This window comes from Megascapheus bottae, unplaced genomic scaffold (genome assembly GCF_031878675.1).
Source record: "Megascapheus bottae isolate mThoBot1 unplaced genomic scaffold, mThoBot2.hap1 HAP1_SCAFFOLD_77, whole genome shotgun sequence".
NCBI lineage: Eukaryota > Metazoa > Chordata > Mammalia > Rodentia > Geomyidae > Megascapheus > Megascapheus bottae.
In genome coordinates, this window is record NW_028327771.1 from 112,665 (window position 1) to 135,489 (window position 22,825).

The following is a 22,825-nucleotide window of genomic DNA, read 5'->3' on the forward strand; positions in this document are numbered from 1 at the left end:
GCGGTGGGAGCGGTGGCGGCGGCGGCCACGTGGCCTGGCCCCGCAAAGCCCCCAGCTGACTTGATGAGCTTCAGGGCCTCAATCTGGTTGGCCAGCCACTGCTGTCTCTGCTGTTCCTCGCCCAGCTTCAGCGCGCCCTTGGCCGAGTCCGGGGACTCCGGGGACGCCTTCCTCTTCCACAGGCTGTCAATTTTGTTAATTTTTGCCAAAGACCCAACTCCTTGTTTTGTTGATTCTTTCTATAGTTCTTTTAGACTCCAATTCATTTAATTCTGCTTTGATTTCCTCCTGGATTTGAAGAATCAATATGGTGAAAATGACAATCTTGCCAAGGGCTATCTAAGAATAACCTGTGAGAATCTGTGACTGGATTAGAATGGGAATGGCCTGGTGGGAGGTCTTGGTCATGTTCTGGAGTAAAGAATATGGATGGTAGACTCAGTATAAATAGAACTAATGGGTGGTAGATATGTGTTCCTTCCCAGTTAAAAGACAGATAGGAATGAGTATTAGATAGGCATGCTCATGAAGTCTGTACTTTTGATATCTGGGCTCTGGTTAATTTTGAAATGGGAAGCACTAACTGACTCTGAATGGGATGTAACATCCCCTCTTACCTGACCAGTTCTCCCCAGCTTCCTCTGGGGGGAAACTTGTGGCAGCAGTAGTTCTATGGAGGGGTGTGTGGAAACTCCCTTTTTCCTCTTCTTGCATACCATCTTCACTAACTTTACTAATAAGCTCTACCTTCTCAAATCAAGACATACTCATACCAGCTGCTCCTTACTCAATCCAGTAGTCTTCATTTCCTCCTTTCTCTACTTGGGAACAACCTTTTAAGCCAATTCTTACTTCCCAAATCCTTTCTTCCCTGCTTCCTTTCCGAAGGCATCCTTTATTAACTTCCCTCCATTTCTTTACATTACTACTCTCCTTCCTGTTTTCTTTACAATGACTTTTGAACACCTTGGTTGGTGAAGGAGAAAGATGGGAAGAAGAATGTTGGTCACAAGAATACCTACCACATGACCTTTCTCTTTTCCTAGGTGGGTAGCAGTCTCCAGGACCTGCAAGGAGAATTGGGGAAAGTGCCCTGAACAGATTTTCAAGGAAAGGAGGCAGCCCTTTCTTACATTCTATTAGATTACATTTTTTTCTTTTCCTGCAACATGAAGGTACAAAGAGCTGAAAGACTGAATGATTGGTGATGGAGGAATATCAATACCAAACTTCAGACTCCATTACAGAGCTATAATAATCAAAACAACATGGCACTGGTACCAGAACCAGCCAGAGGACCAAGGGAATAGAACTGAAGACCCAGAAATTAATGCCACCTAATCTGTGATAAGAGAGCAAAAATATGAATGGAAGAAAGATATCCTGGTCAACAAATGGTGCTGGCAGAATTGATTAAGCACCTGTACAAAGCCAAAATTGGACCCTTATATATCACCCTGCACCAGAATTAATTCCCAATGGCTCGAAGACCTTGAGGTAAAGGGTGTCTACCCTGGAAACTTTACAGGAATAAATAAGAGACACACTAGGGCTCCTTAGCACAGGTTAATAAAGGCCCAGAATCACAACATAATAAAGAATGTTTGAACAAATAGGACTGTAGTAACTGGTTTGGTTCTGTGTGCAAAACATATAGCTAGCAAGTCAAATAGAAAGCTCAGAGAGTGGGAGGACTTCACTAGGCATACAGTAGACAAGGACCTCATATCAAAAATATACTAATGGCTCAAAATATTGACTCCCTTAAAAACAAATCCTCAAAAAAAATAAAACCCCAAGGATCCCATTTAAAGGTGGGTTAAAGATTTAAAGAGAAACTTCTCAGAAGAGGAAATAAGAATGGCCAATAGACACATGAAGAAATCCTCAACATCTCTTGCCATAAAAGAAATGTAGGGCCCAGGAAATTGGCCTAGTGGTAGAGTGCTTGCCTAGCATGCACAAGGACCTTGGTTTGATTCCTCGGTACTACATACATAGAAAGTGGTGCTGAGGCTCAAGTAGTAAGAGTGCTAGACTTGAGAGAGTCCAAAGGATAGTTCTATGCCCTGAGCTCAAGCCCAGTAGTAGCAAAAAAAGAAAGAAAGGAAAGCTAAATCCAAACAACTTTGAGATTCCACCTCACATCAGATAGAATGGCCGCTATCAAGAAATCGAATAGTAACAGTTGCCGGTAGAGATGTGTTCAGAAGTGATGTCTACTGCATTGTGAGTAGGTCTGTAAACTTGTTCAACCACTCTGGAAAACAGTGTGGCAATTCCTCAAAAGGCTTAATGTACAGCTCCCCTATCACCTAGCAATTCCACTCCTGGGCATTTTCCCAAATGTCCATAAAAAGTACATGTTAAAGCTAGTAGCACCACCATGTTCATTGCAGCATTACTTACCATACCTAAGATATGGAACCAATCCAGATGTCCCTCAGTGGAAGACTGGATCAAGACATTGTGGTATGTATACACAATGGAATTCAATGCTGCCATCAGGAAGAATGACATCACCCCATTTTTTAAGGAAGTTGAAAGACTTGGAAAAAATCATATTAAGTGAAGTAAGCCAACTCAAAGAAACCTAGGCTGCATGGTTTCCCTCATTTGTAATTATTAGTATACATCTAGGATTTTCCTAGCAGAGAATCACATTAGCTCAAAAGCAATGAACCTACAGCCATATAGGGTGAGGCTAAGGAAAATGAGTGTGGTGAGGATGTATATGGAATCCAGTAAGGACACAGAGGGAGTCTACAAGGACATATGATTCTTGAGGTCAAAGAGGGAATGGGGAAGTCGATGGAAGGCATCCCAGTGTGCCCCAGCTCTCCCCAGCTGAGTGTCAAATTCCTGATTCACACATCTCCAGAAGGGGAAGACACTAGCCAGAAGGTATAGAGTTTCCCGTAGGTGTGGCACCACATCAAAAACAGAGACAGATGAACAGGGCGCAGAGCCCGGAGTTACACACCAGCCAGACATAGACAGGAGATGATGTGGTGCAACATGGGAAAGGCTAGAATCCTGAGGTATTTGTGTGTGTGCACATGTGCCTGTACTCTACCACTATATCTTCTGGCCTAGGGCATTGCAGATATTCTACCTTCTACCTCATGGCTGATGCACTAAAATCAGGCCCCATACTTCCAGGCACCATTTTGCTGAAGAATTGGATTTGTATGCTGACACATGTCTACCCTGAGTTTCCTTCAAAATTGTTTCCCCTGGCTTCAGGCATAAGAGGAGAAACTATTTTAGATGTTAGACAGCAGGATGCTCAAGATCAAATTATGGGGAAGCACGAAGGGGATCATTGAGGAATCAAGCACGTGTGGAATAATGACTCTATCTTGAGGGCTTTGTCTATTACAGGGCTCTGAATTGCCATCTCAGTACCCAAGTGCTGTGGAGGAGGAGCTACAGATGGATCTCAAGTGGCAGTGCCCATACCAAACACACTCAAGTCCAAGGGTACACTACTGTGGACAATCCACTATGGAAAGATGTACGATTTCTTCCATAATTACTTCCAGATTCTTTTCTTATGTATGTGTTGAATTTGTTAATGGTGAAAACAGCTTGTTAACAGCTATTGCCACTTCCTCAACTGGACATGAGCATTGTTGAGTTGACTTGTCATTTGTGTTAAATCATTTTGGAATATGATAAGAATATACAGGATATATAACAGCCCATAACCACCAGCATGCAAATAGTTTCAAATGTGAAAATTAAATAAGGAGACTGGGTCTACACACCATCACCTTGTTCTTCCAGCCGTCCTGACACCTAGCTGGGTGATAAGAGCTTTTCATCCAGCTACAAAACCTTCAAAGTGAAACAAGCCAATTTAAGGAGAGCTTGTCTTCAGAGAATATGGAGATGTCATGCTGTTTGGCTTTAGGGAAGATTGGCTCCAGTGAATGACTGCTCCATACCCAAGTCATGTGGTTTTTGTCTTTAAAAGCTTTGTGTAAGCTCTGTGCTGGGCTGCACGTCTTGGAGACAGAAGTCTCCCTACAGTCACTGGCTCTCCAATAAAGACTCCCAAATCTGCCTCTCAAAATCTGGCTTCTCTGTTTTTCACTGAGTTCCCATACAACAAAAACAAATGGAAAACAACTGAAGAGGACAAAGGGTAAGTGCTTATGGTCTGTTGTGAAATCAACTACTAGCAAACACAATGCTTGGTAAGATTGCCACAATGGATCTATGGAAGTCACAAGCCACTGAAGTGAGAAGGCCCTAAGAAACAAAGGAGCAAACAAACCCAGGATCAACACTTAATACCAAAGCATTCTCCTACTCTGACTGCCCCATTCAATGAGAGTTCTGCTTCTGACCTACAGTTCCTTTTCTGTAACAGATAGGCAGGTCAGACAGGAAGCATTAGCACAGCAAGGAGTGAGAAGAGGGAACATGCAAGCAGAATTTTAGAGGTAGAGCAAGGGCATAAGTTCCTACGAAGTATATTAGCTTTAAAATGATTTAAACAAGAGGACATGAAACAATGGTTTGGTTAACCAGGATAGAAATATTCATCACTGCAGCATAAAACTTTGCTTTTGTAGAGTCTCATGTCTATGAAAAAACCCAGGAAATATCCTTTTCCATACACACTATATAAAATGGTGCTTAGATAAACTGAAGTAAATGGGAGTGCAAAATCAATTCAAATGAATTTACATGGTACTTGACTATGTATACTTTCATTCTATCATATGAATAATGAGGACAATTATGTGAACAAGAGCTATGTCAAGAAAAATCGTTGATTATACTTTTGTGACTGGGTATTCTAGTGAAATCCCATTCTCAAAGAAATTATAGTGGGTGAGTGTTGTGTGCGTGTGTGTGTGCATGCATGCACATTGCTTTTATGGCATTATGCTCCAGGAGTCTCTATTTCTTGCTGATGTTTGAAGTCTTGAACTATTCATTTCCCATCCAGCATTATGTTGGTGAATTGGAAATGGCCTTTCAAAGACATTCTTATGCCTTCCAATTTGCACCATCTGGCCCCACACCTCCCAGTAAATATTATCATCAAGTTGAGCCATTCCCTCATCAATCCATTCCTGGCCATGCTGAGGGCACAGTGGTTCACGCCAAAAGTTCAACTCACTCCTATGGAGCTTCATCTAATAGAGGCCTCTGAAGTCAAACCTCAATACTGCAGAGAGGCGTGGCAGGGATAGAAGAGGTGGAGATGTAGCTCAAATAGAAGATTGTGGACTAACATAGAGAGGCCAGGGTTTCAAAACCCAGCACTGTATATAGAAAATAGGATTTTTTTTCCTGAACGCAGAGGACTAATGACCTGTGTTAGACTTATATGCCTTCACAGTGAAGGTATTGATGACCAAAAGGGTAAGTTGGCCATTCATGGCCAGCTATCAATGCCAAGTGAGTGCATGTAGTTTTCACCTGAGTGTTAAACAATTTCTGGAGTATTGTAACCATAGACAGTACACATGACAGGCTATCAGTAACAGTATATTGAGTTTTGAAAATAAGCAAAAGTAGACTATGTGGAAAGACAATTGCTCCTCTTCTCTTTGGAAGTCAAGTAGGAGGAGCTACAAGGTCAAATGCAGATGGCCAGAGTGCATGTATGCAGCACTTACTGGTGGGAATGGAAGCGGACTTCACATACAGAGTAGCTAATGGAGCATGAATCAGTTTTCTGTACCCCACACCTCTGTTATACTGATAGGCCCACCAGCAGATTGGATGGGAATCCTGCAGATCCTTTATCAATCAGATAGGCTGGACAGATAGCCCACAGTGGTGCCAACAGGAGGAACAGAAGCACCATGGAAGCAGAGATGTAGATGATAAATGAGCTTTGTATCCCACATAGCAAGTGAACTGGAAAATAAGCCACAAAAAACCACAGGAAAGACTGGTGTATATTCATAAGGCATGAACTCTTGGTCTTCCTTCCATAAAAGCTTTGTTTAGCAAAGGTGAACAGTTCAATAGAACAAGAAACCTCATTTCTAGGAAAAGGCAGGAAATACAGCCTAGTAGACTTAGTTTTTGGTGAATTATAGGTATTTGGGGAGGACAAGTATGTGTAGAAATTCACATAGTATTTGACTGTGTAGAATCTAACAATTCAGTGCTGATAATAAGGAGCAGAGTACATATACATCCAGAGGGGTCAGCCAAAAAAGTTCAGACACCCGAATATAGATAGAAGGTGTATAAAGATGTACAGAGTACAAGCACCAAGTTTGTGAGGAACTAGTTTGAAGGTCACAGCAGTGCAGCCTTTGTGTGTGCCATTCTGCCCTTTGACAAGTTGGGGGAATGACTGAGACACCAGTGAGGAGATGGATTCTTCTTCTACTGAGCAGAGAACTAGAACTCTTAAAAAAATCCTCATCAAACCACCTGTGTATGAAACCCAATTCAAAGGGGTTGTACGCATTTTCTAAAGTACAAGAACAAATAATCAGCAAGTAAGAGCCTCAGCACTAACAATTTACATGACAGCATTGGGAGATACAGGTCTCAACGGAGTAATATCCTCAGTGCCTGTCTGGACCGAAGCACCTGCTGAGTTCATGTCCTTGTCGTCTGAATGCTTTAGAATATTGAGACAATACCAGTATACAAGACAGAGTATTGGTATCACTATGTCCTCGTGTTTGGTTTTGAAACTAAATTGGAAAGTTCAAGGCTCTGAGTTCATATCTCACCACCGGAGAGAAGTGGCAGAGGGAAAACCTAAGCTGGAGATGTCGCTCAACTGGCAAACCACATGCCTATCATGCACAAGGCCATGCTTTCAATACCTATCACTGTAGATAAAAAGTATGATTTCTCTGATATTGTCCAAATTAACATTTTGTGTACTTGCAATGTTGAAAATGATGACAATATACTAACAAATATTATCATACTTGAACTTCCTAGCCAAACACCTGGCATATCCATGTACTTGTCATCTGACTGTTAAGCCATTCTGGAGTATAACAATACATAGTATACTTGAAAGCCTGTCCATATCTTGCTCAGGGATGCAATTATGTTCAATTCTGAAATGAAACAGAAACAGTAGACAAAGTCAAAGACATTTTCCGTTGTGAGGTCAAGTACTTGCAACCACAATGCTTAGTCAGATGATCTCAGTCTGTGTATGCCACTCACAATAAGTCCCAGGCTATGACAGAGATTTTAGATAAGGAAGAGCTATTTGACCTTGCGTCAATCTGAGAGACTCTTTTCTCCAGTAAACCATCAGAAAACTTAAACTGATGCTGAGGTTCAAAGCAATAGAGTACTATCCTTGAGCTGATGAACTGCCACAAAGCCCAGGCCATGAGTTCAAGGCCCATGACTAAAGCAAACAAAAATGAACCATACTTGTGAAGTCTTCCATCAAAGGCTAGATATCTGCATATAAATACACATGTGTATAAAGATATGTAGAGACCAAGGAGCTATTTTCAAAGTCACATCAGTGCAGCTGTTGTCTGTACCATTCCTTTCTTTTCCATGTTAGGTGAATGAATGAGAAACAGTGAGCAGACACTTCTCAGAGTAAGAGGTAAGAATGCCAAAGAAACCGAGATGTGCAATCCAACATCCCTAGCCATAAAGGAAATGCAAATCAAAATGTCCCCGAGATTTCATCTTATTCCAGTTACACTGCCCAACATTAGGAATTAGAACAACAAATGCTGGTGGGGATTTGAGGGAAAAGGAATCCTATTTCACTGTAAACTAATACAACCACTTTGGACAGCAGTCTAGAGGTTCCTCAAAAATCCCTTAACTGTGACCTAGCCATATCATTCCAGGGCATCTATGCAGAAAAACACAAGCCAGGACACTGTAAATACAGTTGTGCCTCTATGTTCATTTCTGTAATATTCATAATAGCCCAGTTATGGGAACAGTCCAGATGGCCTACAGTGGTGAGTGTATCCAAGTGATGCAACACTGATACACAATGTACTTTTACAATGCCATTAAAATTTATGTAGTTTGGAACTTGAATTTCTGAGGACCAGGACAAAAGAATAAATGAAAAATGCCTTTGCATGCATTTACTGTCAGCAATAATGGAAAAGTATGACAACATGGCTGAATGCTGAGGAATTGTGAACGAACAGAAACTTTTTATCAGTATTTTGGAGGAACTGATCAAAAACTTTGTTAACTACTCATGTTAAATTTTACAATCCTATACATAGAAATAGTTATTGAAAGTAAGTGAATAGGAACATATAAAATGATCACATACAAAATATTTCTAGCAGCATCAACAAATAGTATATTCAAAAATTTTGCCTTACAATGAGATCTCAGGATATTCTAGTTTTAGGAAGTCATTATAATTGTGAGTTAAGAAATTTGCCTTTAATTATTACATGTATCATTGGTAAAATAACTTGTCCCAAACTGTCCACACAACAAAAACACACCTTTAAGCAATGGAGAGGGGAGTCAAAGCTATGAAGTTGTATGTATATATCTAAATGCTGTTGAAGAATTTCCATACAGACTGGCATATACCTCAAAATGACAAAATTCTCCTTCCTGCTCTTCTTCACATTGTAACCGTGATAACACATTCTTTGCTATTTTAGTGCTCTTTTTATCCGCATCTCAACATATTTTCCAAACATATTCTCATATGTACTTTACACTGTCTTTTTTTAAAGTTGTGAAAATCATTACATGAATGAAGTGCATTCTGGGTGAAACAGACAACCTGAAATAAAACAGGAAAAAAGCTATCTCAGTTTTTTAACCATAAAGGAACACATGTATCCACATTTTCTCATTCACTCTCTGTCCAAGTGCATAAAGAGACTCTATCCCATGAAACCACTGCATGAAGCTTTGCAGGTAAATGAGTTACATCCCTGTTCTGGGTTAGCTTAGAGCCTAGGGCAGTGGAAAGGCAGTAAAATGATCACTGTCATTTTACTAGATGTTGGAATAAGATGCATTTTCTCCTTGCACTAGGAATTGACCTTCACTAAGCACAGAAGTAATTTCTAGAAGAAACTAGCTTTTCTAAAAAAGGAAACAGGAAGAGAGACTGTGAGCTGATATTTATCCAATCAATCTACAATATTTACTGATGCTTCATGGCAGTCTGTTTCTACCTAAGGTGCAGTAAGCTGAACTGAGCTTTGTTTCTGTATGAAGCCAATCCAAAAAGATTCAAGCAAACCACACTAAAGCACTTTGAAGACAACATATTTGAGAGAATGAAGTCAGTGAATGCACTGCTAAACTATTAAAGACGGGTGTCCTTGAGAGACAGTAAAGAAAATGTTCCCAGTGCCTAGGGCCTTCTGTGAGAGGGGTACAGACCAAGGCACAAAAAGAAGAAAGCTAGGTGGTGCATACTCCAAGTTCCCAAGATGCAATGGTGAGGAAAACAGGCTGAAGGAAGCTAGGAGCTTGACTGTCACATGACAGCACACTGGAGAGTACAGAGAGGTATGAGGGGAATCCAGGAGAGCTACACAGGACCCCCTTGCATATGTGACAGAGCAGTGGATCACGTGTGTTCAGAAAGGGGCCTGACACTGAGGAATAAAACACATGAAGAGATGACAGGAAACTACCTATTGTTCACACACTGCCAGGAAGTGATGTCTTTACAGAACAGAGGACATCAGAAATGCCTTGCTTCAGCAGGGCAAAATTAACCCTCAACAAATCCTGTCCTGAAATATCCTACAATTTATAAAACCAAGAGAGGAAGAACCAACTTTTTTGTAAGTGACCTAATTATTGCCAAAAACAGGGCTCAAGAAATCTAATTGCACATTACAGATATAAAAGATTGAAGTCATACAGAAGGTTGATGAGCATAGCGAATGTTAACCCATGTGTTAAACATCAGTGTTTTATCAGAGTAATCCTAATGATAAGTCATTTGATTTCCTCTGACATTTCTTATAAGTGAATAAAGATCAAAGTCACATGCCAATAGATATGGATGTCAGTAGTTGATCTCTTATAATCTTGTTTACTCAGGAGGCTCAGAGGATGTTGGTTCATAGCTATCACGGGCAGGTAAATATAGGAGACATTTATCTTCAATGGACCATCCAAAACCCAAAAAGTGGAGGCTCAAGTGGAACAGAGCCGGCCATAAGTAAAAAACAAGCAAGATTTGTGTATTGGATTTCAAGCCTTACTACACACATCTATACACACACACACACACACACACACACACACACACACACACACTGATAATATTAATGCCAGAAAGTATCTACTCCAAAAAGAAAGTTATTAGACTTATGGTAATCTGAACTCTTGTAGATGCAAAGTATGGAAAGGCAGTTCAACAAAGAAAATACACAATCACAAATCACCCCTTCCAGGACAGCAAACATCAGCAGTCTTCAGTGATATAGTAAAAGGACACCAATGTGCATTCAAGGTATGGACAAACTAGAATGCTAAAACTCACAACAAATCCTACACTACAGTGTGCTTGTGAAAACAGAAAGGAAGCTTCAATTAATGGCTAAAGGCAATGAGAAGTTACAAAGCTTTTGGAACTTCCCTTCCTTATATTTTTCCTTTCTTCCACTCCTGCCCATGCCTGCTAATTTTTGACACTGGTTCCCACTATGTAGTCCCAGCTGGTCTGGAACTTCAAATCTGGTCTTAGCCACAGACACTGAGATTACAAATATGGGTTACCATGCCTGGCTTTTGGAAAGTTCACAAGAAAGCCACATAAATGAGCAGGAAGAGACTTTTGTGACTGATGTGTGTTCACTCCTTTATCAGCCATGATTCAACATACACAGAATACATAGGTGAAAGCACTAAATTGTAAATTTTATGCCATTTATAGTTCATCATGCATCAGTAACACCTAAAAAACCTTGAGAATACTGAAAGCTCTGCTACAAGAATCCCCCTTTGAGGATATGAGAAGATATTTGAGAAATCTAGAGAAGTGAGAGCTATAACGTTGTGGCCATGAGAACCATTGCTTGAAAAGACCTGGTGTGAACTAAATATGGGATTAGCATTTACAAAACTGACCATGGCCTCTGGAGTTGTCGTGAATGTGAAAGTCACCTATGGTTCTTGTAGTATTGTAGGTGGAAGCGGTATGACCCTCAGTGAGAATGGTAGAGCACAGAGGACAAGGGTGCTGCTGCAGGAAAGTCCATAAGACTCTCATCTCCTGTAAAATACTCAGAGAAAGACAGCTATGGGCTGTGCCTCAAGGGGTAGATCCCTATCTTTGAGCAAAGAAGGCTCAGGGACACAGCTTGAGTCTCAGTTCAAGCCCTAGGACTGAGGGAAGACAAAAAACCTTAGAGGTATTCAGTGGTATTTTACATGGTGAAATGCTCATAATGAGGCAAGGCAGACTCTTCTGAGACCAATTCAGACAACTGAGAGAAGACATTAGAATCATCTGCTCCATTTATTTGGTGCGTGATCTATACATTAAATAACAGTATTTGAAAATGTATATGTATTTCAGAAAATACATTCAATCCCATACATCAAATATACAAATGAGATAATTATTCATTACCAGACCTGGAGTTCTTTCTTCTTCTTAAAGGTTAGAGGAAAAATTAAAAAGCAAATGCATAAGATAAAGATGTAAAGATCGTATTTCAGCTATAATTCATGGCTACAATTCCTTAATTAGTATTCAAAATTAATTAAGTAAAAATGTTTGAATTCATAAAAAATTAACTTTGTTGTTTTCAGTGTCTTTATCACTGAGCTCTTTTCTTGTGATTTTCGTGTGAAGGCACTGTTGTTGCGGCCATGGTTGTTGTCAGGTCATTGTTCATGTCACTCAAGCATGTGACTATAGAAAAACCTTACAGATATACAGAAGTATGGCTGGTGAGAATATTTCAGCAAGCAATTAACTCAATAACACAGAAAGCAACCTTGCATATCCCATAAGCTTTGGAGGATGGGGTATCAAATACATATTTTTTAAAGTACTAATATTTTCACTAGGATAGTAATAGAATACAGAAACACTTTCCAGGAGAGAATTTGCTTATGTATCAAAAGATGATATTTGTATCATAAGAAAGATCGTAATACTGAATTAAGTAAAAAAAAAAAGTAATGGTCAGCTCGGCTCTACTGGCCCGCATGTGTAATCTTAATTTCTCAGGAGGCTGAGATCTCAGAATCCATATTTGAAATCTGCTTAGGAATCAAAGTCTAACAGTCTTATCTCTAATAAACCTTCAAATATTCAGTAGTGGAGCTGTGGCTCAAATGGGTGAGTGGTAACCAAGAGCAAAAACACCTCAGTGGGCCGGAAGCATGGCCTAGTGGTAGAGTGTTTGCCCAGCATGCACGAAACCCTGGGTTCAATTCCTAGGTTTCACATACATAGAAAAAGCTGAAAGTGGTGCTGTGCCTTAAGTGGTAGAGAACTAGCCTGTGAAAACGCAAGAACAATGCCTCTTTCTTTCTTGCTTTTTTTGTATTTTGCTAGTCCTGGGGCCTGAGTTCGGGGCCCCAGGTATGAGTACAAGCCTTGGAACTGGCACAGAAAAAAAGAAAGAAGAAAAAAAAGAAAAACATCTCAGTGCCCAGGCCCTCAATTAAAGGCCTAGGATCAACAGCAATAGAAAAAGAAATCGTATTTTCCTGGATGCACAAGGACACAAGAGCATATTGATCTATGCATTAAGAAAAAGCTTTCACTGACAAGAAAACTTAATGGAATTTTAGTCAGTGTGTTAATTTTGAATACGGAAAGTTTTACCACAATGTAAACTTTCCCTTAGGAAGAAAAAAGGTATAATAAGCTTAAAGAAATTAAAAGGACAATTACTTGCTGCTTGTGTGCTCGCTGTCTCTCTCTCTCTCCCTCTCTCTCTCTCTCTCTCTCTCTCTCTCTCTCTCTCTCTCTCTCTCTCTCTCTCTCTCTGTCTCTCTCTGTCTCTCTCTGTCTCTCTCTGTCTCTCTCTCTCTCTCTCTCTCTCTCTCTCTCTCTCTCTCTCTCTCTTTCTCTCTCTCGATTTCAGATTCTGACCATGTCAACTTTTAAACTTAGGGCTTCTCTTATCTCTTGCTCAACTTTCTACTCCATGTCTGGCTTCGACCTCATCTCATAAGGCACACTGCCTGCCTCCTTAATGCTACTTATTGTGAACAGGGAGTCTCCCAGACTTTCGTGATGGGTTGGCTTTGAACATGGACCTACCAAATCCCAGGCTCTTGATTACCTAAAGGAGAAGTATCTGGTAAGAAGAGCTATTTCTTTTTTTTCATATATTTTTATTGTAATTATTAGAAATGTTACATTATATTCACCAGATAGAAGGTGCATTACTTCACAAACATTGATACCCTTTCTCATGTCTTGGTTCCCATTTCCCTCCCCCCCACCCCACCCCTCATCTTGTTTTCCCCCTTCCCTACTCTATTTCAAATAACCAAATAAGCATATGTACAATATATCAGACATCAAGGTGAAAAACTGTAACACTATGAGATAAGCCTGGAACAGCAAAAGAGATGAGAGATAACATAGCACGTTAAGGATATCAATCACTCATTATATGGCTTTTGTTTCTATATCCAGGAGGTCCTTTCATTTAGTATCATACTATATGGCCTTATGGATCTCGGTTTGTTCTGTTGTAAATCTCTGCTAGGGGAGCCCAAGGTTTCTGCTGATAATGACAAATGAGCAAAACCATTGAGCCTATGTTCCTTTGAGTCTGGCATAAGAACAGTTATTTCTTAAGTGTGAAAAATGAGTCTTGGGCTTTTGGCAAAATTTCTTTCCAGTTGATTACAACATAAACCCCAGGATAATGGGTATCTTTCTAGCTGACAACTGCTCAACCCCTGACTGTCAGGGTAAAATGATGAACCTAGGCATGCTCTGCTCGTCTCCCTGGACAATGATCCTCCTAGAGATTCACTTGTCTCTCAGCTTTCTTTCCATGGAGGATCAAGGTCTCATTAGGAAATCCGTTGTCTGAATAGGGACTTTTCCTCCTTCTGGCTTCCATCTCAGGAACAAAGGAAATTTAAATCTTTCTCAACATCTTCATTGGAAGGGGTGCTAGAGCTAAAATTCTTTGCCGACAGATACCTTGTCCATCATGTCAATACAATGCAAACATGCGTAGTTTGTTCACCGATGGTGTCTCCGTAGGTTAATATTCAGAAAGGGAAACTGATTCAGTTTTGAATATATAACACAATTTTAACATGGCATGAAGCCATGATTCTAAGTTCCTATTGTATATATGGGTTCCTGGCTTTCTTCCATTTGGTTATCGTGCATATTGGTTCTTTTATTTGTGTATTCAATGTGAATCTATGCTGAGCTATATTTAAATTAGCCAATAAACATTTGATTTTATTTTCTGATCCAATTCATTAAAATGAAATATTCTGTTTTTTTATGATATTAAACACCTTCTCAAACACCTCTCAGACACAACTAGTTAGATTATGTCAGATTCTTCACTCGCTCAATCCACATACTGAAGTTCACAGCACAGCACACGATATATTTCTGCCAAAATCTTTGGCACTAATGATTTTAATATGAAATTATGAATTTGAAGCCTCTGAGAATTCTCTCTCTTCAAAAAGAAGCTAAGAGTAACAAAATAGGATTCATAATTCAGAATGCTTAGTCTTCGATTGGGATTTAAACTTTCATCACATGAGCCATATTTATTTATTTTTTTTATTTTTGTTGGTTATAGGACCTGAATTCTGGGCCTGGGTGTTTCCTTGAGCTCCTCAGCTCAAGGCTACTGCCCTACCCCTTGAACCACAACACCACTTCCAGTTGTCTGGTGGTTAATTGGAGATAAGTGTCTTATGGACATTAGGGCCAGGGCTGGCTTTGAACCTTGATCCTCAGATCTCAGCCTCCTGACTAGGTAGGATTATAGGCATGAGACACCGTGCCCAGCTACATGAGGCATATTTATTATCAGAAGCATAAATCATAATCATCCATTTTGAGTATAACTCTAAGTATCATATTGAATATAAGATATTGACATTTCTAAGGAGTGTCCCAATATTCATACTTATGAAATGAATTATAGAGCACTTAATGCTTTGTCCCACTGATTGTTTAGAGTAACCTGCGAGATAAATTCCTTTGGCTGTATTATTGAAAATACAAAGACCCCTTATAGGAGAAGATACAATGTAAATAATGAACACACAAAAGGTTATGTTCTCTCACACATGTCTTGCCCTTCTGCTGCATTAGACTGAGTCATGTCCTGCCGAGAAAACCATTATCTTTTATCAGTCTCACCTACTAAAATCAGATAAATCATGGTATTCAGAGCAAAAGAAAATTTGATCCTTAAAGAAGCAAAAGTGCAAATCCTCAAGTACTCAAAGTAACCAAGAGCTAAATTCTTTTTTTTTTTTTGCCAGTCCTGGGACTTGAATTCAGGGCCTGAACTCTGACCATTGGCTTTCTCAAGGCTAGAACAATACCACTTGAGCCACAGCAGTACTTCCAGCCTTTTTTGTGCATGGGGTCCTGAGGAATCGAACCCAAGATATCATGCAAGTGAGGCAACAAGGCTACCACTAGGCCATGCTACCGGGCCTAGCAGGAATTACTTCAGTGACCAAGATCTTCATCACTTGAATATATACAGAAGCTTACCCAAGATAAGTGCATGGAACCATTTTGGTGGCTAATTTATTGGGTGCAATTGAAGCAACAGGATAAAAAGAAACAGTAGGGGGGCGAGGAGTTTGGCATAGTGGTAAAGTGCTTGCCTACCTTGCCTAGCTGGTTTGATTCCTCAGTAACACATACATAGATCAAAGCCAGAAATGGTGCTGAGACTCAAGTGGTACAGTTCTAGCCTTGAGAAAATCCAAGGACGGTGCTTAGGCCATGAGCTCAAGCCCAGCACTGGCAAAAAAAAAAGTAAACAGTAGGGCCAGGGGCAGGAGTGGATCCTATTCAGAGAGCTTGATGACTTAAAAAATGATCAATTCACAAGGTCACTTTTGACCTGTAATGATAAAGGGAAATGCAGGGTATTACTTTAATTATTCTGTGGATCTACTTCTAAGCTTTCTTTTATTAGCTATCATTTTGATTGACCAGTTAACATAACAGTAAATCTGTTGAGAAAATTTCCGTTAAATGACTTTTTAGAAGTAAATTGGACTACTTACCTTGCCCTCGTGCCTTCACTGGAGTTTGTATCCTTAGCTCTTCAGCCTCAGAGGACTGAGCAGCACACTTCTTCAAAAGAACTAAGCAAGGAGTCTGCAGAATAATGGGATGAACAATGAGCCAGTGGGAGATGTGGGGATCACATTCTGACAAGATGCTTGAACTTCCTCTCTTAGCAGGAATGGGACAGGAAAATGTGAGAAACATGTATATGACATGAAAGATCATGAATACAGGGGCTGATACACGACTTGTATGGCCAGTATGTCTTTTTAAGATGTAGAGCCATTGACCAGGAATCCAAACACCTATGTCCAGTCACAACTTCCTGACACACAGAGTGATAGCTAGGGTGCATAGTTCAACCAGGAATTTATTGGGAATAAAAGCAAAACAGGAGGACAAGTCCTGAGTTCAAGCCCCAATGCTAATACCAGGAAGTACATAAATGACAGATAGAAAAGACAGACTTACAGATGATAGATTGTATAATCATATCTACACATAGGTACTTGTATTCAAGGGGGAATTATCTGAACATATTAATATTCAAAGACATCAGCAATCTAACCGGTTATGGAAGTCTAGGAGATAATTTTGAAACTTTTTGTATGGTGACAGTTTCTATGACTAGTTTTTATCTTTATATTCATCACTATTCATTGCTTCAGAATTTTTCTGTGAAATGCTGTGTAACAATTAAAAGAAAAAATAAATACTTGATATTTCTAACCCAGAGTCTTTAAAACTAGTCTCAAGTATCTTGAGTTAATCACAGTCTTTTTACTTAGGGTATTCAAATATCTATTGCTGAAGAAAGTACAGAACCCTACATTCCTATACATGTTCTTTCTCATGATCTTTCCTTTTGTTTCAATTAATAGCACTGCTGAGAATTAGTCTCTTCACTAATAACACTTTTCTATGTTTTTAAATCTGCTTACTTAAGAAAGGCGAAAAAGCAGATTACATTGAAATGCAAACTTGCCTGCTTTTGTTTTCTAACACAGTACTAGTGCTTAAAAATAGGATCTAAATGTTATCCTTTCCCGTTTTTCATTCAAGGCTAATGTTCTACCACTTGAGTCATAGCTCCACTTCTGATTCTTTGCTGCTACTACGGGCTTCAATCTGGTCCTCAGATCTCAGTTTCCTGAGTAGTTAGGATTTCAGGCATGAGTCCCTGGTGCCTAGCTCAAAGAAAATCTTTATACATATGTCTTGCCATTGAGCAAAAGATCAACACAGAAAAAAAAACAACTAGACTGAGCTTTTTACCTCAGTATCATAGTTCCAGTAATGTTCATAAATATATTAGATGGTGTGATTACATCTCTGGTGCCAAGGGCATGTTGTGCACCATCTGCACCTGTGGAAAAAATGGCAATGTAAACGTATTATTGGAATAAAAATGCTATTTTTCTTTTTGGCTCTGACGCTGAGACCTGAAGGCAAAGGCTTCATACACACTATGTACATGATGAAACTACATTCTTTACTCAAGGAGTAATCCTTAATTCAAATACTATATCATTTACAATCTTTTGGACAGACTAATTCCCTGCTCCTACCTAGGAAAGCATTCTGTTCTCTGGATTGACCAGTTGTGAATATTTCATACTTTTTGGTTTCAGATTTTATGACCAAACTACTAACCCAATAGTTCCATGTAATATTCATAATTACTATATATACAGGGCTTCATATGACTTGAATTTTGATGAAGCCCCGGAGGAAGTGTAGAATAAATGTACCTCATCAACAATTAAAATGAAAGGCCAAAACCACTACACTTTTAGCCTGAGAAATTAAATTTAAGAAGCCCAAAACACATGGGATCATCAAGGATACAGAGCAATTTTAACACTTCTACATTATTTTGGATACAATGTTGGGGAAAAAATCTGACATTTTCATAAAATTTACATTTATGTTTTATGAGATAGCACTTATATCCCAGCTATCTCCCTGAGAAAAATAAATGCATCTGAATAAAGACGTCCATAGAAGGTGTAGCCCAGGCACAGTGGCTCACACCTCTAATTCTAGCGACTCAGGAGACTGGAATTAATAGCATTTTCCAGGACCAGACTAAGCCAAGTACTCACAATCCCTCATCTCAACAATAAAAAGCTGGACGTGGTGATTCATGCTGTCATCCCAGTTCTGTGAGAAGTTTACATAGGGGGATAGAGGTCCAGAATGGCCTGGGATAAAGGAAGGCCCTATTCAGACAATCACAAGCACAAAGCTAACAAGGGGTATGGCTCAATGTTTAAAATAAAATCAACCCCAAACTACCTGGCAAGCACAAGCCTCTGAGTTCAAACTTCACTAAGTGGAACAAGGAAAAAAATAAAAACCAAGAAAATAATGCAGAGTGCTTATGTAATAAATGTAAGTATCTCAGAACGAAACAAATTTTACATGAAATGTTACGTTTTTGCAGTGTATCTAAAAAAACAGAAAAACTATACTATGGTAGGAAACAATAATATGTCAGCTATGGTGAAGCTTATGTGTAATAACAGCTCCCAGAGGGCTGAGACAGAAAGATCTGGAATTCAAGGCCAACTAGGCTCTCCTTGTCTCAGACCTTGTCCTAAAAGAAGAAGCACAGTAAATGGAAGGAAGGAACAACAAGAAGGAGATACGGAGTATGATGGTACATGCTTTTAATCTCAGCTACTCTGGAGGCAGAAGGATCATGAGTGTGACATTCCTATAATAAGCAGATGCCATACAATTTGTATTTTATGGTGGCCTTTTTGGGGAATGTACTGGCACAGACACAACCTCAGTCTCTAAGTGCTGCCTTGTAGCTTTTAACTTAAAGGTTGTGCTCTACCATTTGAGCCACTCTCCTCCACTTTTCACTTTTTACTGATTAACTATGGACGTTCCTGCGTGGCCTGGCTTCAAACCACCATCCTCAGCTCTTAGTCTACTGACTAGCTAGAATTACAAGAATGAGGTGTCCAAGGACACAGCTTAGTTGCAAATGCTAATATTCTGTACCTAAAAGTGTAACAAACAAGACTTGACTATCTTGAAAACTTGGATAAATTTTCATCTTTTCTTAATTTTTTTTTGCCATTCCTGGGCTTGAGCTGAGGGTCTGAGCACTGTCCTTGGACTTTCTCAAGGCTAAAGCTCTACCACTTGAACCTGAGTACCACTTCCGGGTTTTTTCTATGTATGTGGTACCGTGTAATTGAACCCGGTCTTCCTGCATGCTAGGCAAGCACTCTACCACTAGGCCAAACTCCCAGCCCTAAATTTTCATCTTATCCAGAAATTTTAAACTTTTATGAGAGAAAAAGGTGATATATAAATTTCAGTGGTGACCTCTTCATCAAGTTAACTTACAATTGCCAAATCAATATTCTCTGTAAGTCCTAACAAATTTTTGTAAGTTATTATTTGAATGAAACTGGAATATATAGAAAATGACAATACCATTATTAAGAAAACTTTTAGTTGGTTGTTAGTGTCAAACATCTTTCACCGTAGCTACTCCGCAGGCTGAGATCTCAGGATGACCGTTTGGAGGCAACCTAGACAGGGAAGTCCAGGAGACTCTTATCTCCAATTTACCACCAGAAAGCCCTAAGTAGTGTGGCTCAAATGGTATAGCACTAACCGTGCGCAAGAAACCCAGACCTTTCCCCAAACCAGTTCAGGACCCACTCCCCACGAAATAAACGAACAACTTCTTAATGATAAGTAAACTATACATAAATAAACATCTAAATTATAACTGCAGTACCTATTTTAAGGTAAAGTCAATGTACGACAAACTCCAAATGCTCCTTTAGTAGGTCTACCAAGAGCCCCTGTCCCTTGGCCTCCAACTGTGCTTTCCACAGGGACTCCAGGCAAGCAGCTCCCATGGTCCTCTGGGCAGGAGGGGCGTGTCTAAGCGCGGGTGGGTGGGGCCGCGGGGCGGGGCTTGGATGGACTGCAGTCCACCTGCAGGCTGCCAGCCCAGCTGGTAGGGGCATCCTCACTGAGCTCTGAGGGAAGGTCAGTTGAGCAAGAGCCAGCCGAACTCTGGTAAACCATCTGGAAGAAGATGGGTGAAAACCAGCTGGTTGCCACGAAATAGCTCTTGCAGCTGCAGCACTGATCTCCCAAACTTGGCCAGGATTTCTGTTCTTTTTGGTTCTTTCCATCTTCTTGTTAACTGAAGATAAGAGCTTCATACCCTTTGCAAACCAAGTTCAATTTGCACTGCAATCCTCAGTTCTCAGCCTTCTGGGCAGCTAGAATTACAAGTCAGAGCCAATAATGCCCTGCTTAAACCTCTCTTGATTTAGACGTTCATTCTCAGGTTTTTGTTTCATGAGTGGAAAATGGACTCAAAACATCTAGCATTGGAACACCATGTGTTGACCTAGTAAGACATTTATCAAGCACTAAAAAGCTTTCACAGATTTACCTAGCCAATTCCAATACACTACTGACTGCCTATCACATATTTATATTGTCCTAATACTTGTGCATGTGTGCCAGTGCTGAGACTTGAACGCAGGCCCTGGGCATTGTCCATGAGAAATCCAGCCGTGGCGCCATGCTCCTATCATCTGTGGCAGAGTATGAAATAGGAGAGTCATTGTCCACATACACCTTGGGCAAAAACCAAAACCCTGTCTTAAAATAACTGGTGCAATTAAATACATGTAGCAGTAGAAAATAAAGTACAAAATACAACTGAAGTTTCAGTGAACGATAGAACAATATATATATAATATATTAGATTTTAAAATACATGCTTTCTGCAAAAATTTAGAAATTCTAACATTTCCTCATTAGAAAAATTTATTTTCTTCTTTTTGTTGTTCATTGTGGGTCATGGGGCTTGAAGTTGGCTTGGGCACTGTCCCTGAGCTCTTCAGCTCAAGGCTACCGCCCTACCCTTGGGCCAAGCCTCACTTCCCCTTATCTAGAAGGTAATTTGAGATAAAGTCTTAGGTCCTTTTGTGCCCAGGCTGGCTTTGAACCAGATCCTCAGATCTCAGCCTCCTGACTAGCTAGTATTCCAGCCATGAGCCACTCTGCCTGGCTTAGAAAACTTTTCTGAAGTTCAGGATGATCTTTTGGGAATGCTCTTCCCAATTTCATTTGTCTACCTACTGTTCAAAGAAAATAAAATAGAGATAAATTGAGCATCAGACATGCACACTTTAATTCCATTTCTGCTCTCATACCAACTCTCCATTCTTTGAATTATATTCAGTTTTGAAAGTATCATTATTTTCATTCATGTAGATTGAATACTTTTTCTGTACTTTTGTTTTTTCATTCCTCAATGAGGTAAATATTAGCATTTTCTTCACAATCCATCTACCTCAAAAGGGGCTGAGATTAAAAGAATGTGCCAACATACCCAACTAACTTCCTTCCTTCCTTCCTTCCTTCCTCCATCTCTCACTACCTCTCTTTCTTCTTTCCTTCCCTCCTGTTCACCTTCCTTCCTCTTCCCCTCCCCTATTCTCTGTTTCATCTTTTTTCTTTTGAGACCAGGTCTGAGGGATAGCCTAGTTGGCCTTGAATTCCAGATCCTTCTGTCTCATCCTCCTAGGAGCTGCTGACAGATAAGCTTCACCATACCTGAGCTATACTTACTCTTTCCTACCATAGTTTAGTTGTATTCCTTTTTCTAGAACTTCATATAAATGTAACAATGCACAAAGCACTGTTCCATATGAAACTTCTTTCATTCTGAAAAAAATACATTTAAACTATTACATGAACCCTTTGCATTCTTTTTGTCTTTTGGAATAGTACCTCATTACATTTTATTCATTCATTCTATTCATTGACATCAGGTGTGTTTGTACTTTTGGGCTGTGAAACTTACAACTGTTACAGATATTCTCTCTTTTTCCTGTTTACGGTTGTGTCTTCGTTTTGGTATGCTTAGAGTGAGTGAACTCAGAGGCTTGTGCTTGCCAGGGAAGGTTTAGGGTTGATTAATTTTTAACTAGTTGAAACATACCTCTGACTAGCTTTGGTTATTGTTCAGATAGGTCCTTCCTTTATACCAGGCCATCCTGGACCTCTAGCCCCCTACTTTGGCTTCTTCCAGAACTGGGATGACAGGCATGAGTCACCATGCCCAGCTATTTATTGTTGAGATGAGGGCTTGCAAGCACTTGGCTTGGTCTGGCCCTGGACAGAGATACTCTCAATTCCAGCCTCCTGAGTAGCTAGAATTAGAGGTGTGAGCCACTGAGCCTGGGCTATACATTCCATAGAAGTCTTGGTTTAGAATAATACTTGCATTTTCTCAGGGAAATATTCTGGAAAATCATTACTAGCTCATAACACATAAATGCTAATTTTATGAAAATGTCAGATTTTCCCAACATTACATCCAAAGTGATGTATGATGTTCCAATTGCTCTATTCCTTGGTGATCCCATGTGGTTTTGGCTTTTTAAATTTTATCTGTCCTACTAGAAGTGTAGTGATTTGGGTATCTCATTTTAATTGATGATGGCATACATTTATTTTACACTTAATACTGAGCTTCATCAAAATGGAGGCAATCCAATGAAGCCCAGTACATATAGCATATACAGTATGAATATGATATAAAGCTAATTAGGCTTAGTAGTGTGGGGAATC

At 39.8% G+C, this 22,825-nt stretch overlaps 1 long non-coding RNA gene across 8 annotated transcripts in view; it reads right to left on the reverse strand.

The window, feature by feature from the left end:
• The window catches only part of LOC150039216 (uncharacterized), a 37,963-nt gene extending 17,907 nt beyond the window's left edge, over positions 1 to 20,056 (reverse strand). Inside the window, exons 1-7 of one of the 8 annotated variants that reach the window (XR_016534469.1) lie at positions 19,962 to 20,056; positions 17,471 to 17,561; positions 16,192 to 16,285; positions 8,542 to 8,740; positions 6,924 to 7,058; positions 1,023 to 1,067; positions 158 to 288 (exon numbers count right to left, since the gene is read on the reverse strand). This is a non-coding gene — a long non-coding RNA (uncharacterized LOC150039216). Of the gene's footprint in view, positions 1 to 157; positions 289 to 1,022; positions 1,068 to 6,923; positions 7,059 to 8,541; positions 8,741 to 15,100; positions 15,270 to 16,191; positions 16,286 to 17,470; positions 17,562 to 19,961 lie in introns of those variants that run through there. The other 7 variants (XR_016534474.1, XR_016534471.1, XR_016534472.1 and 4 more) reach the window with 7 other exon arrangements.
• Positions 20,057 to 22,825: the final 2,769 nt, after the last annotated feature.